Raw genomic sequence first — 6,930 nt, forward strand, 5'->3', positions numbered from 1 at the left:
GTTACCAAAAAATCTAAAAAATACATTTACGCAGTTTATTTTTATAGTCATTTTAAGTACAAATTTGGACGAAATTACATATTAAAAACCTAGGATAACTATTTTAGTTATTTTGTTGTGATTGTATAATATTATTCGTGGGTACTTGAAACTTCTAAAGTATACTATTATATATCTATGATAGTACCACGGTTTTTTGTTGATGTATAACGCGTTATAAGTACCTAATAAATATTATGATATGATTAATTTGGAATTTATTATAGGTACCCTAATATAATATTATGCCTTATACCTAGACTAACATACCGTCTCCGCTCAGAATCGTTTTTCTATACAATGATATTATATCATTGAATTCAAATTTAATACCATCCATTATACAGTGACCCACTTGTAACGTACTGTACAGCAGAGCGAAATCCACTTACCCACCTTTTTATAGCTAAGGATTGAAAATGTAAAAGAAGATTTCTCATCCTGTACATCCAATATACGGTGACCCCTCTACCGGGCTCTACAGGCACCTAATGTACCGCAGAGCTAGTGAGCCCATCTTTTTAAATTATTAATTATACCTATATTTGTGATAAATCACTTGTAACAACAAGAAACGTGTTTGATTATTTTCTTTTATATGGGAGCTCAGATTTTTTTTTTTTAGTTCTTATACCGGAGTAGATTAATGTTTGTTAGGACTGTTAGGGAGGAGGGAGGGAGAGAATCTGATTAGAGCAGGATATACTATATTTTATGTGTTTAATACCGTTGGGCCTACATACCCGATGTCCTTACTTAGAGGAGAAAACTGCTGGCTTGACATGATAAAATCCGGTCGATCGGTAGTTGTAATATTTCGAAAAATTTACATAAAAAGAAAAAGTAACCGATTCCCATAACAACGGCGATATGGCCTATCCAATACCCGTTCAACCAATGTGATATATATGAAGTTCAAGGACGAATTAATAAATTAGTTTGACTAGACTCAGATAATACCTACACGATAAGTTTATAATTATTTGGATGTATGCGCCTACAGTCTAACGGTATAATACTATAATGTATACATATATTATATATGTACCTATGCGCTGTCTTTTCGGAATTTCAAACAATTTTCTTCCTGTTATACGGTTGGTTCGTATTATAAAAGAAAGTTGAATACATTATATAGACATTATGTTTTTTCTATGTATATCTACATTAAAAACGTGCCATCTATTCGTAATTTTTTGTTGGCGTAGGTTTTAAACTATTTTATTTTTTTAGATACCTACCAGTTATTCTTGATTCGGCTTGTTCCAGCGGAAAACCCAATACGTGTGTTGTGTGTATGATGAAACGATTCAGCTGAAACAAAATTATGTGTATGACTATTATTAAATAATAAAATTATAATATACTACTGTTAAATTATGACTAATAAGGTAAAAATAAGGTGTATAATAGAATATATATTATACACCTATCATCTATGATACACCTATAATAATTATACACTAATAAATAAACAATAAATAATAGTTATAATTTATAGTTACTATCTATATAAGATTCAAAACTGTCAAGAATAGTTTTTATTTATCTTTATTGTTCAATTTTTAATAAAATGTTTTAGATTTTGTTTAAACTCTGTTCGATAGATCAGAATGTCTGTGGACAATTACATTGGAACAATACGAAGACCATATGATGCTATCGTGATTAGTGATTAACTCTGCTTTAGGTCGACATTAGTTCAAAAATAATTCATCAGGTACAACATTTTACCAAGAAATAAAAAATAAATAGGTAATAATCTCCCTACTTTACAGTTCCTGCAATCTACATATTACTTATTATTACCGTATAAATGCATTTTACGATACACGATATATTTTATCATGGTTATAGTAATAATAGTAATATATTACTAATAATTAGGGCTCGGATTTATATGTATTTATATAACCAAAGTATGTATTTATACAATAAAAATATGTACATAAATATGTGCTAAAAAATTCAAAATATGTAGTATCAAAAAAAAAAAAAAATAATAATAATAATTAATAATATAATAAAATGTAATAAAAAATGTATATTTATCTAATTATATTGATTACAAACATTTATCAACATTCATTTTTAAATTTTCGAATCCAAAAGATCGCCGATATTGTCGTAAAATCTTAATAATAATTAATAATAAAATAAAATGTAATAAAAAAATGCATATTTATCTATAGTTATCTAATTATCTTGATTACAATTAATAATAACATGTACTTTTAAATATTCGAATTCAAAATATCGTAGATATAATATATAGTCATGATAACCTTTCAATTATTCTAACTCTGAAGAAAGACATTAAAACAGTATAATTGTCTAAATATGTGAGAAAAAGTTGAATAATTGTGAAATATGTAAAACCATGTATTTATGACAAAATATGTAAAATCAAATATAGCTCATTTTATCAAAAATCTTGTGAAACAAATTTATCACTTGCCGAAATTAATTTATCATGTTGCAGAGAAAATATGTATTTACATATAAATCCGAGCCCTAATAATAAGTAATAGACCAAGATAGGTACCTATAAAATTTTAACACGTATTATAGTCATAAGATTATGGACAATTTTTAAGTGATGGATAAGTGAAATGTGGACACTCTAATTATCTGCGGTGTCTATACACAGTGTGTGATCACTGATCAATATACCGTATAACTTTTTAGAATATATTTTAAAATTCCTTATATGTTGGACCCGGAAGTTCATGCATTTGCATGTTTTTTTACTGAATGGACCAAAAAATTGCTAGATCATTTACAAATTATTTATATCTACACATGTATAAATTCAAGATTTTGTTTTCCATTGTTTTGCATATTTCAAAGTTTAAAATTAAATTGAACAATTAAATTTGTGGTTGTTTACTGTATATTATAGAATAATATATATGATGATATCGTCAAAATAAATTACTTTTAAATACGCTTCAATTTCATTGGTATAACTTATTATAGTTGTACCGTTTACAAGCATTATATTTCATCGAATGGATAATTCTAATACTTAATACATTTTTAAGCTTCGAAACTTTTGTTTATTGGTTGACTAATATACATTTTAATGTATTTAACAGGAAGTGAACTTTCTTGTTCATAATCTTGTCAGGCAATTTCACTGAAAAAAAATGTTTGTTTCAGATTAAGTACCTATATAATTAAATTGTTAAATGTTTTTAAAATTATTTGCAGGTATACCTAATAAACAATCTGAAATAAACAATTTAATTGAATACATTTTTGTTTACAATTTTTATTTCGCATCACAATATTATGGCATATTGTAATACTATTTTGAATGAAAATCCGTGATCTATAATATAACACATGATTTATATAATTATAATATAGCTCTGGTCTCGGATAGTCTAACGACTGACTTCCGATAGAGTGAAGTTTCGTTTTATCATAAAGATTCGTAATTTAAATTTTATTTTTAATACCTATTCGGTATTCCTATCTTTATTGCTATAAATATAAAATTTAATATATTGAACGCATATTTTCACGCCAGTCAAACATTGAACAAGCAGCTGCACACCACGGATACTTTACTGTGAAATGTATTAATTTAACGACGAAGGCGTAAGCAGGATTTTTCAATGGAGGGAGGGGGAATGAAAATTAGTTACAATTTTATTTTTATTTTGTCCTGTCTAATAATTTCAGACGTTTATTTGAGGTATTTTAAAATGTTTTTTAAAACATAGGCACAAATAGCGTTTGATATTTGGGAGGGCTAAAGACTTATTTTGATAATATTGAATAAGCTTAAAACAAAACGTAGGAAATGTTTGGGGGACTATGGAAATTTTTGGGAGGGCTTAGCCCCTAAAGCCCCCCTATTTGCGCCTATGTTGTAACTTCTCAACTATTCTGGTAGAAAAAATGCTCTGATCAGTGATCATAAACTTCGATGCCCGATATATGTATTTGGAAGCAAATTGGATCTAGTTGGGACTTTTAGAAGGTCAAAATTGAAAAGTGCTTTTTAAAATAATTGGAGAAAAAAATGTAAATTTATTTAAATTGTTTGGTAACCAGCTTGGTTTTACCGTCCTCGCCTGGATTGTATTTAAAAATTTTTTTTCTATAAATGTCAATAAAAAATTATTTATTCGGTCAAAAAGCTTGAAAATGTAATACGTAAGTTTTTATTATAGTCAAAATATTAACGATACATAGACAACATGGTTTTTTAAAACTTATAAAATATTAAATGCGTATAGCTAAGGCTAGACAATTTAATACAATGTCTTTCATACAAGTAGTTCATACTTTTACCGAACATTTACAGATAGTTTATGAAAATTAGTACGCAAATAGGTACAATATTTTTTCAAAATTGAATTCATTCTGGTAAGATACATATAAAATTTATGTCTTGATTACTATAGTTTACAGTTGAAACTTGATAAATATTTTTTGAAAAATAATAAAAATACATGCATGGTTATTTTTTATAAGCATTTAAAGTTCAAATTTTGTCAAAATCACAGTTAATTTGTAGTTAAAAACTTATAAAATATTAAATTTGTATATAAAGTAAGACTAGAAAATTTAATATAAGGTCTTTATTACAAGGACTTTCATACAAGTAGTTCATACTTTTACCGACAAATTACAGATTATTTTAGGAAAATTGGGATGTAAATACAATGTTTTTTCAAAAACGATTTCATTCTGGTAAGGCGTATATGAAATTTACGTCTTGCTTACTATAGTTGACAGTTAAAACTTGATAAATATATTAATTTTTTTAAAGTAATAATAATAGGGGCATTGCCAGTCGGGTAATGTGGCGGACGGGGCTTTAGCCCGTTAGCTCCCCCCCCCCTGCGGACTCCGCTGAATGACGATACATTTTAATATTGTTGTTAAGTTGTATAGGTATTATTATCTATGATTAAAAACTACACGGCTAAACGTGCGTCAGCTGTAATAATGGTAATATATATATAATGACACTCTGAGAGATGCGATCGTCAATTATTGGCAGGACACTAAAAAGTAAAAGCCACTGATATCGTATAATACGAACAAATTTCATTTTTACGCTCTGATGATGAATAAAATATTACGTTAATAACATAATATAGTATATTATATAGTAGATACGGTCTACCTATATGGTATTATGGTGTCTAATAGTATACCAGAACCTATAATTTCATATTGCTTTTATATTTTGATTTAGTAGTTATACCTATAGGCTATAGGTAACTGAAAAAAGTTGTTTATGTTATTTTGTTATTATAATATATACTTACAAGGCATTTAATTAAACGATGTTTCTATATATTTTTTATGCATTTCGTCAAATTTAGTACTGATTTATTAGCGCCGTATTATTGTAGTACCTACACACCACAAATAAAACAAATATACACAATAATTTAAACTCTAATATAGGTATTCAGTAGACCCATCAGAAACGTGTAATTGAATATAATCAACTCATCGAATTCAAAAAGTTTTTTTTTTTTAAATAACTACCTATTTCTTATTTGTTATGAAAAGCCACAGAATGTAGGCTATCGTGGACATGAACTACTACGACGAGCATATAATATCGTGTTGGAAAATCGTTTTTTAAAAATGAAAAAAATATAAAACATACGACGTACTCTATTTATAAATTTACATTTCATCTCTGAATCAGACCACATTTTACGATCCTTAAATCTATAGTCTATACCGGCCCTAGGTTCAACTATAGACCGTTAAAGTGTATCCATAGGTTTTGAAAATATCATTGTAACATAGTGTATATAAAATATAATAATATAATTATACGTAAATGTTTCAAGTCCTACGGGCTACGAGTAATATTTTTGAATTACAACGGAATAATTAAAATTGTAATTCTTTGTTTAATATCTAATTTCATCCAAAGTTAAACTTAAAATGTCCATAAAAAAGGTATGCTTATTATATTTTTTAGATTTTTTAGTTTCGGAATAAACTAAAGAATAGGTTAGTAAAAACATCTTTAAATAACTGTACAGCCATGTAGAAAAAACTACCTATATTTTTTGGAAAGATTTCTGTGGTAGTTTGAACTCCCCGAACCTCTGGTTGCTGTATTTACGTAGCTTACATATTGATTATAAATTTATAATTTATAACCATTACTAGTATATTTTATAAATTATAATCGCTGGTATAACCTATACGTACTTCTAATTTATATTAAACCATAATTTTATTAGTATTGCCAATTTGTTTCAAGTGTGTTTTGCATATTATTTTAAAATGTATGGACGTAAATATATGGTGCATATAATTCCATAATTTTGATTGCATATAAGTTATAAGTAGGTACATGTCTATATATTAATTGATTTTTATAGTTGTATAATGCATTAAATTCACAACTTTTATTACAACGTTACAAGTTATAATATAGTGAAGTCGGCCTAGTGTTATTTTTTAACAATAATATTTCATATTTGTCATCAACATGTGAAAACAAATTAAAAATACTATTGTTAATCAATAAACATATTAATTTACTTATGTGAAATATTTGTTTGATCTCCTTCAAAGAAGTTCTCGTCTAGTATTAAAATGTTACTAATTACAACCGCAGAAATAAAAATAAATATCTATTATAATATTATGTCTGAACGATTTACCTACGTTAAACGTCTGTTCTGACATAAACCAGCTAAGCTGTATATTGAAATAAACGAATATTACGGCTGCTGCTTCATACATAATAATAATATATAATAAAAACGTACCTATAGGTTATATGCCATAAAATACACAAAATATAGTCTTCAAACAAGTATTCAAGTATTATAAATATACAAGTATTATCGTTTGACATTCTTAACATCATTATATTTTGTACCTATATACTGC

This window comes from Acyrthosiphon pisum, chromosome X (assembly GCF_005508785.2).
Source record: "Acyrthosiphon pisum isolate AL4f chromosome X, pea_aphid_22Mar2018_4r6ur, whole genome shotgun sequence".
Classification (NCBI taxonomy): Eukaryota; Metazoa; Arthropoda; class Insecta; order Hemiptera; family Aphididae; genus Acyrthosiphon; species Acyrthosiphon pisum.